Source organism: Symphalangus syndactylus, chromosome 21 (genome assembly GCF_028878055.3).
Source record: "Symphalangus syndactylus isolate Jambi chromosome 21, NHGRI_mSymSyn1-v2.1_pri, whole genome shotgun sequence".
NCBI classification, from domain to species: Eukaryota; Metazoa; Chordata; class Mammalia; order Primates; family Hylobatidae; genus Symphalangus; species Symphalangus syndactylus.
Genome location: NC_072443.2, coordinates 76,751,158 through 76,765,691, shown reverse-complemented (window position 1 = coordinate 76,765,691; position 14,534 = coordinate 76,751,158).

Here is a 14,534-nt window from a genome sequence, read left to right as displayed (position 1 = left end):
TAATTTCTCTTTCACTGTTAAAGGATAATTTTGCAAGATACAGGATTCTAGGTTTGTAGGTTTTTTTCCTCTCAAAAATTTAAATATTTTACTTCACTCTCTTCTTACTTGCATGGCTTTTAAAAATAAATTGGATGTAATTTGTATCTTTGCTCCTTTTTAAGGAGGTTTTCTTCTGGATTATTTTATTTTTATTTTTGACTTTCTGCAACTTGAATATGGTATGCCTAGTTACAGTTTTTTCTTGATTCTTTTTCTTTCTTTCTTTCTTTTTTTTTTTTTTTGCATTCATTCTGTTTGGTGTTCTCTGAGTTTCCTAGATCTGTGTGGTGTCCAACATTAATTTGGGAAACTCTCAGTCATTGTTGCTTCAAATGTTATTTCTTGGTTTCTTTCTGTTTCTTTTCTTCTTCTGGTATTCCTATTATGTGTATGTTACTCATTTCATAAGTGTCCTCTAGTTCTTGGATATTCAGCTACATATTTTAACTGTTTTTCTCTTTGCTTTTCAGAAATTTTTATTGACATATCTTCAAGCTCAGAGGTTCTTTCCTCAGCCGTGTCCAGTCTACTAATGAGCAATCAAACTAGCATTTCTTTCTGATTCTTTCTTTCCATCTCTCTAGTTAAATTACCCTTCTTTTCTTGCATGTTGTCTATTTTTTCCGTGAGAGCTCTTAGCATATTAATCATAGTTGTTTTAAATTCATGGTCTGATAATCAGAACATCTGTGCCATATCTGAGTCTGGTTCCAATGCTTGCGCTGTCTCTTCAAACTGTGTTTTTGTCTTTTTGTATGCCTTGTGATTAATTTGAAATAATATACTGAACATAATGTACTGGATAAAAGGAACTGCAGTAAATAGGTATTTAGTAATGTGGATGGTAACGCATGGAGAGAGAGAAGTGTTCTGTTGTCTTACGATTAGGTCCCAGGCTTTTAGTTAGCCTGTGCCCCTTGGCTGTGAATTTCACAAGTGCTTCTATATTTTTTCCCCACTTTGGTAGGACAGGATGGTTAAAGTTGGATATTTCTCTTTCCTAAGGCCAGTTAGTCTCTGGCAAACCTCATTAAATTAGACTCTGGTAAAATAGTTTTTCTTGAGGGCAGACCTTATTTAGAAGAACAGAAGGCTCTGGCTTATTTCAAAATGGTTGCTTTCCCACTCCCTCATGCTGATCTTCACTGTGAGAATTTGGTACATCTCCTGAAGGTAAAACTCACAAAAGTGTGGGACTCCGTAAGACTGTGAAGTCCTGAAGTTATTAACTTTCAGAATTGACCATACTGAGCCCCCAGCAATTTGACAATAATAAAAAACCTACCCTGGCACTGGTTTCTGTGGAAGTTTCCGGTTGTGGGTTTCTGCCCCAGTAAGTTATGATTCTCTGTATACACCTCAGTCCATTTGTGTCACAATAAAGGAATACGTGAGGTTAGGTAAAATTTAAAAAGAGGTTTATTTGACTCATGGTTCTGCAGGCTGTACAAGAAATATGGGGCCAGCATCTATTTCTGGTAATAGACTTAGGCTGCCTTTCTTTGTGTCAGAAGGTGAAAGGGAGCTGGCATGTGCAGATATCATGTGGCAAGACAGAGAGAAGAGGTGCCAGGCTCTTTATAACAACCAGCTCTCGCAGGAACTAACAGAGCAAGAACTCGCTTATTACCATGAGGATAGCAGCAGGACATTGATGAGGGATCTCTCCCTGCTAACCTAAACACCACCCATTGGGGACTACCTTCAACATCGGGATCAAATTTTGACAGGAGATTTTGGGGAACAAGCATCCAAACTACAGCACCACAGGTCTGTCTTTCCCATTTTGTGGGCAGTGGTTTGCCCTGTGATCTCAATTCTCTGCTGGATCTAAGAAGAGTTGTTGATTTTCAGTTTGTGTAGCTTTTTATTAGTTGTTAGGTTGAAGTGATGACTTTCAAGCTCCTTGTCTGCCAGACTGAAAACCCACAGTAACCAGAGAAAATTTTAGCCTCTGATACCTACAGCTGCTGCAAACAGTAAATACACCCTAACTCAGTTAGATGAACATAAAGCCACACACAAAAAGCCTCTTCATCTCAGTTCCTTTTATCCAATAGATCATGTCTGCCTTTTAACAACAACAACAAAAAAGCATGTTAAAAATGTAATGTCACATTTCTATCAATGAGATTCTTTCTTCACTTTTAGGATTCGTTGCTGTTTGCTGTGATTGTTGTTGCCATTTACTTGTTTTGTGACTTTCCTCATCGAATTATGCAAATTCTGTATTTTTAGTCATGTGAAGTGACTAAAGATTGTGTTTGTGTAGTTTAGTGATTAGCTAATGATTAAATAGAGATTTCCTTAAGTGCTTTGAAACAGTAAGTCTTTTGGCTTCTGCCGTTGGGTTGTTTGTGTGTATTGCAGCATGCCTTCAATCCTCAGGCTGACAGCTTGAAACTCTACCTTAGTCTTCACTTCCTGCTTACATAGAGCCCATGGTCAGCCCCAGGTGACAGAAAAGGGCTTTCTTGGGTCTTTCCCGAACACACACACACAGCCCTGCATATGCTCATGTGCTTCTAGATTCCCAGGAAAATGTGTGAGATTTTCAAAGCCCCCTATGGATACCTAATTCCCAAGTTTTCCCCTTTTAAGTATTTTTGTCAGGCTCGTTAGCCTCAGCTGATATCACCACCTCAGACAAGTATGATGTTAAACAATTGCTGCTAATTTTTTCTTTTCATAATCAATGCCTTGGCGATGGGGTGTTCCCACACAGTGAACTCTGAATCAAGTCAAGTAAAGACAAGCCCTAATAATAGAGCATCTCCAGGGAGCTTTCAAACCAGCCAGATAGTGACAATTCTCTGGGGATGACGCTTTGTGGGGGGCTCTGAACCTCTTCTGCCTCCTCCAAAGGCTGCTAGGCTGCTGTTTTTCATACCTGCTGCGGTTGGGAGGCTGTTATTTTTGAAGGCTATGGCAGCACTGGGGAGATGGGGATGGGAATAAGAGGAGAGAAAGTCATGAAGTTTGCAGTTCTTACTGAGATTCAGCCATTTTCTTGAATAAAATGCATACATAGCCAAAGAACTGTTGTAAGCCTTTGATTAATACCCAGAGTTCTGAAATGTTGATTTTCATGATTTTTGCCAGTGTTCTTATTGCTTTTATGGAGGAGTTGATTTCCTGAGGTCCTTATTCCAATGGCATCTATTTTGGAGTGATTAATTCACCACCATTTGAAACTCTCCCAGTCATGATGAGAGCTACTTGATATGAAAGCACTGATGGGAATCATCTTGCTGGAAATGTTTTACTTCCTCTACCTGATGCTCTATTTCTCTTCGTGTCTCTTTTCTTAAATGTAGCTAAACATAGAGAATAAATAAAAAAAACTTTGTCAGGATACAAGAGCACAAATGCTAGATCAGTTAACCAGAAACTCCCAAGGATGAAACCAATCAGCTCTTCGGGTCTAAAAAATTGAAATGATTCAAGTGTTATCACTTTCAGGTGATAACTAAAAAGCATTTAAAGTGAAAATACCACGTTACTTTTGAAAATGGAAGTCATTGCAAGATCACATGTTTCAGAGTGAGGGTAAAGTAACTGTTTTTGGTTCTTCCTTATTTAAAAACATTCAATAGTTATGTGTATTTTTCCTTAAAATAGTAAGGTATGAACATAAGATTTTTGACTTTAGGTTGATGCTCACTTAATAAAATAAACATTTTTAAGAATGTTTTTAATCCAGATTTAAGGAAGTTAATTATATTAAAAGTGGTAATAATAATTTAGCAGTTTTAATAGAAAAATAATTATTGTGTAGTATTTCCTGTCATTTAAGATAGGCAATATTGTCGTAAAGTTTGGAGGTTATGGATACTTTATGTTGGCACCATGGTTATTACATAATACACTTCCTATTTATAAACTAGGAGCAAAGGGAGGTAATATAATTAAGTGTCTAAATTAATTCTATAGAACAACTAAATTCAGACCATAACAATTTAGAATGTCATTATTCTCATAAGAATGAGCCAAAGTTTATCATTACTCTCTTTATATTTCTTTAAAAGTGTTTCCAGAGCAAATTAATTGAACAAGTAAATTCTCAGGACTAACTATAAAAGGTATACACATACAAATTGTTAATATATTTAATTTTTTTGAGAGAGGGTCTTGCTCTATTGTCTAGGCTGGAGTGCAGTGGTATGATCACAGCTCACTGCAAATCCAAATTATTGCATTTAAAGAATCCTCCTGCATCAGCCTTCCAAGTAGCTAGGACCACAGTGCACGACACCATGCCTAGCTAATGAAAAAATTTTTTTTTTGTAGAGATGGTGTCTCATAATGTTACCCAGGGTGGTCTTGAGCTCATAGGCTCAAGGGATCCTCCTGCCTTGGCTAGGGTTTATTATGTGCTCCTCCACACCCAGCTGACTTATTAATTTAGATTATTATTAATTATCTTTCAAAGCAGGCCATTTTTCCATTTGGAAACACCTTAATAACATGTATCAAGATACATATTGGTCACTCATCTCTTCATTAAACATTTATTTCATGCCAATCAATGTGCTAGATGTTGACAATGAAAAGGTAGAAAGGGCTCTCATGGAATACGGTAGAAGACCCAGCTCTCCTCCTGACTCCATCCTCCCTGAAGTTGACAGAAATAAAGTTGAAGCAAGTTGAGATAAGTGCTACACAGGAACCAGAAAAGGCTGAGACATAAGAAAAGAGCATGGGGGAAAAGAACCTACTATATATAGTGCAGGCATGGGAAACCTCTCTGATGAGGAGCTCTAAAGGATGAGACATTCTAGGTGATTCAGAGAATCATGTTAAGCAGAGGAACAGCATGAGCAAAGTCCTGAGGCTTGAAAGAACTTGGAGTATTTCATGAATGAAAAAAGTCAATGACGCATAAGAAATTGAGAGTAGAAGGAAGTGAGAAGGGTGGGTGTAGTGAGATGAAGTTGGGGAAAAAGGCAAGGTCCAGATCAAGCGAGGCCTCCACAGGTCAAACTCTGGATGAAGTTTTGGGTTTTCCTTTCAAGGACACAGGACCTATACTTATTCAGCAAATAAAGCAGGGACATTTGGGGTTAAATGATAGCATAGACAATGCTTAGAGGTTTGTTTCCTTGGAAAATAAAACAAACACATTGCTTCCAAAATAATTTCTGTCAACAAAAAGACAAATTTTCAATCTCTCTTTTGGTTGTGTGGGTACCATAAACTAATTTAGGAAGCTGCCAGAGCTCTAACAACACCAGAAACATTTTCAGTTATCTGTGGTAGCTCAAAAGCCTTCCAACTCAGGTCCTCATGGGCTAGAACATCTTGGATAGTTTAATAATGAGGTAAGACAGTTTTAGGCTGAAAATCAAATCAGGTCTTAATAATAATTGCTAACATTTATTGAGGACTTACTACACATCAAGCACTATTATCAGTGCTTCATGTGAATTAACTCATCTAATCTCCATAACCCTATGTAATTATTATTATTATCTTCATTTTTAATATGTGGAAACTAAGGGAAAAAGAACTTAGGTAACTTTCTCAGGGCTGTGTATTTGGAAAGTGATAGAATTAGGATTTGAACCCAGGTAATCTGATATCAGAGGCCACGCAGGGTCCCCCACACCTCACTGCCTAATCTTAGGGTAATTATACCTCATGGTTTGGTTTAGGCACGCTGCACGCCTGGAAACTCCATCAGTTTATGAAGGGGAGGCCCAGCTGCCCATGTGATAAAAGACTGATTGTATCACTAGGTGGATTCAGTATCATAATGAGGATTAAAACAAAAAACGTCTTTGGGTGGAAAACCAAGTTAACATTAAATGAACTTCCCGATATGTATAAAGAATCTGAGCCAGAAAAGTGCCTTTGAGGGAGAGAGTTCCTTAGGTCATCCAATCTTGGAAAATGGTTTTTCCTCCATCTCACATCCTGAAATAACCTGGGATGACACATAAAGGAAGTTGCCATGGAAATATAAGCTTGGAAATCAGTGCCTAACTAAATTTGTTAAGGAAAAGATGGAATGGTATCTGACATGAGCACATTTTTTTTATCATATTTCCAAAATTTTGATTTTTAAACTGTGGTGATTGAAAATATATTATACTCATATTTGTGGCCTAAAACTATTTTAGAAGTACGTGACTTTTGGGGAATGTTTGCTTGCAGCAGAATATACTATCTGCACATTTCTAGTATATATCAAAACTTTGTATCCTAAAAATTTATTAGTTATTTATATGTATCTTTTAAAAATATGTTAATTAGGAGAGCAGTAAATTCTATCAATGAATTTTACAATTCAATATGTATATGTGAAAATATAATCCACTAAAGGAAAATAGTCATTTACTACATCTTTTCCACATGATATGCTGATAATCTTCCACTAGAAATAACACAAAACAACAAGATGTGAAGAATCAAAAGAAGTCTTTAAAAATATGTAGAAATCTCATGTTTTCTCTTGAAATAACATTTTCTACCTTCTAAACTTTATGTTGCAACTTATAGGAGTGAATACACATTGTTATGAATCTTACAGCTATGTGTTTATTTGTCCTGGTATAATTGAATTAGATTCTGGAATTTTTTCTGCTAATGATGGCCTATAATAACCGAATGATTAAAAAAAAGAGAAAAGAGGAAGAAATAGAAATGAGTGCTGAAAGGACACAAGAAGGCAAAAGCATAAATCAGAAGCATAAATGTGAACAGTTGAGAAAGATGATAAAAGTAACTCATTATCTAAAATTAAATGTATTATAATTACTTCATTTTATGCTTATAATGTTAATAAAAAGTTGAAATTAATTAGTTTCTGAACACTCTAAATGCAGGGTAATCTTCAGAATACTCTAAAATATTGCCTTTCTGTATCCACAGTTATTTCCAAGTTAAATATAACTATATTGTTAATGATTCTTAAAAATGTGTTTACATATTCAAGGTATTGACATTTACATAAAAATGATGACATTTTACAAGTATCAGAGATACAATAATACAGGAAGACGGCATAAATTAGGTATTTTATCAATTTTATAGCTTCCCATTTTTAGGTATGATAGTGTCATATCACAAGTATGATATTATTATAACTCTATTACATTGAGAAATATGATACAAGCACATTATGCTCATAAACCTGTGTTAAGATTAATACTGATATTACATGGAGCAGATAACAATTCACTGGATATATATGTCAGCCAACAAATAGCCCTGACATATCAGAGTTGCCTTGGAATTAAAACAATATTATTGCAGCTGTATTAGATTCCCAAAAGATAAGCCCAGGGCTCTAAAACATTCATTGTGAAATATTCTAGATTCTAGACACTTTCAGTTAGTAGAAAATCCTTGAATCATTCCTAATTTCCACTTTAAGTTTTCCCCTCTTCTGTGTGATCAAGTTTTAGTAGACTCTGTTTTCCATTCCAAGTGATAAGATAGTCTGATACCTTTTCAAATACATGCCTTGATTAGTTGGTTAGAAATATATACTATGTGGATAAATATATTCAAATATATGGATATTTTCTAATTATACAAGCTATTTTTCTATCTAATTGATATTAACAAAACAATACTTTCTAGAACTTATGTAGTTTTCTACAAACATCTTCTTCTCTGAAATGTGAACATCACAGCTTTTTTTCCTAAAACCAATTTATTCTTTGGACTGTCAACTGTTCAGAGACAATTTTGTTAATTTTAGACTGTACACTAAATATGAAGCATATTTGTGGCTAGAAATACAAAATCTAGTTAACTTTATTTCTTATAATGATTATCTTCATTGCTTTTCAAACTTTACATCATATAATCAATTTTCAAAAAAGTTTGATTTGTTGGTAGTACTTTGTATTTTGTTTTTCTATTTGCTATTTCAGAGAATTAAGAATGTATTATGATGATAGTATGCCTTAAAACATCAACATATCCTGATTTTAATAAATACTATGAGGTCTGCCGTTTGAGGAGTTTGATTTGTAATTAAGTGTAGTAACTATTTCTGTTTGCACAAAGCATAAAACATTATAACATGTTCAAGTTTAAGTCCTTTGTTGCATCCTAAATGATTCACTCATTTTCCACAGAAAAGCCTCAATTACAAAGAAGTAAAAAAAATTAAATTAATAATCAGTAGAAGAGAAGTAGGTTTAAAAAGGATGCTCAAAGTATATTGAAAAAAAGGACATGAGGCTGAGCGGGGTGGCTCACGCCTGTAATCTCAGCACTTTGGGAGGCTGAGGCAGGCAGATTGTTTGAGACCAGGAGTTCAAGACCAGCCTGGCCAACATAGTGAAATCTGGTCTCTACTAAAATTACAAAAACTAGCCAGGAGTGATGGCATGGCCTGTAATCCTTGCTGTGTTGGGAGGCTGAGGCAAGAAAATTGCTTGAACTTGAGAGGTGGAGGTTGCAATGAGCCAAGATCGTGCCACTGCACTCTAGCCTAGGCAACAGAGTGAGACTCCATCTCAAAAAAAAGAAAAAATGGATATGAAAAATATGTTGGGGATTCTCCACGGGAGAGAAGACAAACCCACAAATAGGTGAAGAAAGACCAAAAATAGTCTTTTGGAAAATGTTGATAAGGGCTGATGGACGATCAATGTAGTATATTTGGAACATTCTGGACTATACAACATTAAATGGCCCTTCACTGCAGGACTACTCAGAGCCTGTGATATGTACATTGCTCATTACTGAGAAGCTACATATAAGAGCAAGCAGGGCTTCTGAAACAGTTTTGATGGTGGAAAATTGTTTGTTTCTTGGTAGTGAACCTCATAGAAGATCTGTGACAAATGCTTTGGGACATGGTGTGGTACCTATTTATGTCACCAACTTTATTATGGAATACATTTATTGAGGTTTCATTTAAATCTCAGGTCAAGTGATACTACATACATTTCAACTCTCTATTAATATAGTCATTTATGTTTGCAGATTACCTTGGAACAAAATAAATTTCATCTATTTTTGTAAAATATAAGAATCAGAGTTAATAAACAAAAGATTTTAATTTTAACTTTTAAAGTCTAATTAAAATTTCCAACAGCATAAATTAATGCTGCAGAATAGAGAGCACAGAAATAGACCTATGCAGACAAACTCAATTACTTTTTAATAAAATTACAAAGGTATTTCAGTGGATTTCACCAAAATGAGAATTTCTGCTCTGGGAAAGACACTGTTAAGAGAATGTAAAGCAAGCCACAGATTGAGACAAAGGTTTGCAAGCCAAATATCTAATAAAGGACTTATATCCTGAATATATAAAGAACTTTCAAAACTCAGTAATCAGAAAATAACCCAACTTAAAAAATGAGTGAAAGATTTGAAGAAATAATTCACCACTGAAGATATGGCAAATAAGCACATGAAAAGGTGTCTAATATTGTTAGTCATTGGGGAAATGCAAATTAAAACCACAATGAAATGCCACTACACATCTATTGGAATAGCTAACATAATCAACGAAGAAACAGTACGGAAAACAACAAAAACAAAGCTGATACCACCAAGTACTGACCAAGATGCAGGGAAATTAAAACTCTCATACATTGTGGGGAGTTTAAAATAGTAAAGCCACTTTGAAAAACAGGTTGAGACTTTCTTATAAAGTGAAATGTTCACTTATGCCATAGAACCAGTAATTCTACTTCTAGCTATTCACCCAGGAGAAATGAAAACATGGTCATACAAGAACCTTTTCATAAAGGCTTATAGCAGCTCTATTCATAATCACAAAATATTGGAAGGAACCCTTCAATAAGCAAATAGATAATCTGAGATGCATTCATATGGTGGAATACTACTTAGCGATAAAAAGGAAAAATATTGACACATAAACAACTTGAATGCATCTCAGATGCGAAAGAAACTAGACTCAAAGGCTACAAGATTTCATTTATGTTGCACCCTAAAAAAGGCAGACCTATAGAGGATAGAATGGTTACCAGGGTTTAAGGATCGGGAATCTTGATTGTGGCGGTGGTCATAGGAATTGATGCATTTTCCAAAATTCATAAAGCTGTACTTTAAAAAGAGTAAATTTTAATGTATGTAAATCAATAATAAGTTTTAAAAACCCACCAAAAGATGGAGTGGAAGGAGGTAATTTAACTGCCTGTACAGAAAGCTGTTTGGCACAAAGGACAAAGATAAAATCTTAGCCCATTATATCGTAAGTATGGTAACCATATAATGTATCACCTGAACTGGGCACTTGATGATGAAAGAGGGGTCTATGTTATTTAGAATGAGACAACAACCTAGGACTCTCCTAGGCACAGTGAGCTGTACAGTCACCTTAATCTTAAGGGAAATTAGAAAAACACACCAAAGAAGCTACTCACATCAATACAAATAAGTGTTACTTTTTTGGCCACATATTAACATGTGGCAATTCCCCTGGAGATTGAACTGCAAGAGTCATCAGATTATAATTTGGCCACTCTTGAACCACAAGGTTATCACAGGTTGTGATGTACACAGGATTTGTAAAACCATATGTAGGAACAATTTTGTAGTCCAAAGTGATACAAAAATATCTGAATTATGGAAATTTCTCCAATGTTTTATTGTAACAAACATGCTAAAAATGTATCACCTATGCCCACTGTGTTTGTCTGGTCTTGGTCTTATATTGCTATAGAGAAATACCTAAGGCTAGGTAACTTACAAGAAATGGAAGTTTAATTGGCTCATGGTTCTGCAGGCTTTACAGGAAGGGTGGTGCCGGCATCCAATTGGCTTCTGGTGAGGTCTCAGGAAGCTTCCAAAAATGCAGAAGGTGAAGGGGGAGGAAGCATGTCACCTGGCAAGAGCGGGAGCAAGAGAGAGAGAGAAGGAGGTCCCAGACTTTTTTAAACAACCAGGTCTCATTTGAACTGAGTAAGAACTCTGCCATTTGCAGATTAAATTTGAGTGAATGGGTTTTGCCTTAGCATACTCCTTCCTTCTCTTTCATTTATTTATGCTTTCAGCAACCCTAAGTGTCATTTACCCAGCAATGCTTTGTGTCATTTGACTGTCAACTCTACGCATCATTCTTACAGAAATATTTACTCCGTGTCATGCCCTGTACTAAATATGGAGGATTCTTTGGAGTATGATCCTGCCTTCATAGGGATTTACAGTATTTTAAGAGGGCATGTAGGGGAAGAGAAGGGGCCCAGGCTTGTAAACAGTATTCATCCATCTCTCAATGTGCTATCTTATTAAAAATACAGACAGAGCACATGGAAGAGGGGCTAATATAGCTTAGATCAGGAAAAGCTTAAAGAAGTGACCTCCAAACAGCTTTACCCTGAGGGTAGCAGGGAGTAATTGAAATGTTTCAAGCAGTGTAGGTGATGTGATATGATTTGCATTTTAGAAAGATAACTCTGGCTGCTTTGTGGACCACTGAGAGAGAGAGAGAGAGAGAGAGAAATCAGGAGAAAGAAATCCAGATAAGAGACAAGAGACGATGGTGGTGTGAGGATAGAAAGGGAGAGACACATTCAAGCCAGTCTGAAGGTTGAATCAATTGAATGGGTTGTGGTGAGGAGCAGAAACTCTAGGATAACACCAAAGAATAATAAGAGATTCCATTTGTTAGATGCTGCATATCCATGCAGGATAAAGCTGATGTATTTTACAGATGAGGAGATTAAAATTCCAAGAGTTTAGTAATATTCACAATGCCAAAGAATTAATGAGTAAATGATAGAATTTAAGTCATCCTGGCATTAAAGCCATGAACCTGATCAGAGTGCTAACTTCGGCATCAATTAATTGTCTGCTTTCTCTGGCTCAGAAAGTCGATTGCCTGAATTTGAATCCAAGATCCACCACATGCTAGTGGTGTGACCCTAAGCAAGTTATTTAGTCCCTTCAATCTATACATTTCTCATGTATATAATGACAATAAAAGTGGCTCTAACTTCCTGTACTTGCTCGGCACAATTCCTGGCACATGTAAGCACCCAGGAAAGATGAGCTGGTCTTCCAGAGTGGGGATGTTTTTTTGCAGGTATGAGGCTATAGAGACCCAGCTCCTTAACAGTGCACAGGGGCATGAACAATGTACGGCAAACATCCTTGGCTCTCAATCTCTTTGCCTGTTTTTGAGGGCTCACTGATTCTTCCTCATGCCCCAGATCTCTAAAGGGGAAATCCTCCAGGACCCAAACCTTGGATCTCTTCTCTTCCATCTACATCCTCTTTCTATGTGATTGCACCATTTTCAGGACTTTTAATTTCATGTATATTCTAATGACTCTCGCATTTCAATCTCCAGTTCGCTGCCGTAGAGCCCTGTATATGCTGCCTCTTGACAATTCCACATTGATGTCTGCAGTCCAAAACCAAGTGTCTGACTTTCTTTCCAAAGCTCACTCCTCCTGTAGCCTGCCTCAGTCAGGTTAATGGAAAATTTTAAATTCAATTTGCTTAGACCCAAAACAATGGTGTTATACTCCTTTTTATTGCATCCCACATCAGATTCATAGAAAAACCTGTTAGCTATGCCTTCAAAATATACCCAGAGTCAGACTACTTCTCATCATCTCTACTACTACCTTCCTCGTCTGAGCCACCTTCTTGCTTACCTGGATTGGTGCAATCACCTGCTAATTCATATTACTGCTTCTCCACTATCCAGCTGCAGAATATGTCCAACAAGGTAGACAGAGTTGTCCTTTAAGACATAAATCAGATCATGTCACTCCTCTGTTCTGACTCTTCCAAAGATGTCCCATGATCTAAGCACACTACGTGACTTGTGCCCCTGTTATCTTCTTGACAAAATTGCTTACAGAACTCCCTTTTACTAACTGCTGCAGCCACATGGGCCCCATTGCTGGTCATGGAACTTGTCAGCCATGCTCTTGTTTCACGACCTTTGCACTTGTGGTGACCTCTGCCTGGAAAGCCCTTCCTCCAGACAGTGAGGGCTAGCTCCCACACTTCCTGCAGTCTTTACCCCACTCATCTCCTGAGAGAAGCATTTCCCGGTCTAAAATGTCTACATACCTAAAATGTAAGCTACATCTAATGTTTCTTGTTCCACTTTCTTGTTTCATTTTTAGCTTTTATCACAGTGTAAGTTACTGAACACACACACACACACACACACACTCTCACACCTTGCTTATTGTTTCTTTTTCCTAGTAGAAGTAAGCTGCATGGGGCACCGGCTTTTATCTGTTTTATTCCCTGCTGTGTCCTCAGCGCCTAGAACAGTGAATCCGCAGTGTTTAGTACAGGGCATGACACAGAGTAAGAGTAAATATTTCTCTATGAATGACACGTAGAGTTGACAGTCAAACGACACAAAGCATTGCTGGGTGAATGACACTTAGGGTTGCTGAAAGCATAAATAAATGAATGAGAAGGGAGGAGTATGCTAAGGCAAAACCCATTCACTCAAATTTAATCTGCAAATGGCAGAATTCTCAGCATTTTAGGTTGAAAAACTAGGGGTGTTTCTAAACCAACATCAAAGTTGCAACCGTGAAGGTTAAGAGAGAGGAAAGGTGGAAGGGTCTGCCCTGTTGAATTACAGAGTAAATATTACATGAAGCACCTTTGATTCTAAGGCTGGGTCAGAAAGTGGAGGTAAGTAGGCCCCACACACCTGGTTTACTTGCTTGTTTTGTTATCGATTGCTGAACTTAAAGGGTAGTATAACGAGGCAGGTCTGATCCTCGTTCACAAGACAGGCAGTTTAGTACCAGGTCAAGATACAAACAGCATCTCCTACACACTCTCCCTTCACACTGCATTTGGGCTACATGCCCCTAGGAAACATCTAAAATCGCCACTGTACTCCAAGGAAAGGTAAAAGAATAAGACGGATATCAAATCAGGAGCCTTAGGGACTCTTTGGAAGTGGGGATTGTGATGACACAGAATAACTGGAAATAAATGACATGCCCTGCTTCCTGAAATTGATGCGGTTTGCTTCTTGTGTGTATCCAGTCACATCCCCTTGGAAGTAATGCTATGTTTGAAGAATTTTAGAATTTTCTGCCTGATCTGCATGTTTCTTTTCTTCCTTGGGTTTACTTGATGGCTGAGTATGTTTTGGAGTTTTCCTCAAAGTCTGTTCCAACGAACAGACTTATCTGTTGGCATTATCTAGGAATTCATCACAGCTGCAGAATCTGCATTTTAACATAATCCTGAAGTGATTTGTGTGTATGTAAAAATTTGAGAAGCTTTATTTTAAAGGACTATCATGGAAGAACAAAACCTCAGTGCTTCTCAAAGTATAGTCCCTGGACCAAAAGCATCAGGATCACTTGGGAATTTGTTAGAAATGCTGATTTTTAAAACTTTAATTTTTAGATTCGGAGGTACATGTGACGATTTGTTAAACAGGTAAACAGGAATCACAGGGGTTTGGTGTACAGACTATTTCATCACCCAGGTATTAAGCCCAGTACCCAAGAGTTACCATTTCTGCACCTCTCCCTCCTCCCACCGTCCACCATCAAGTAGAC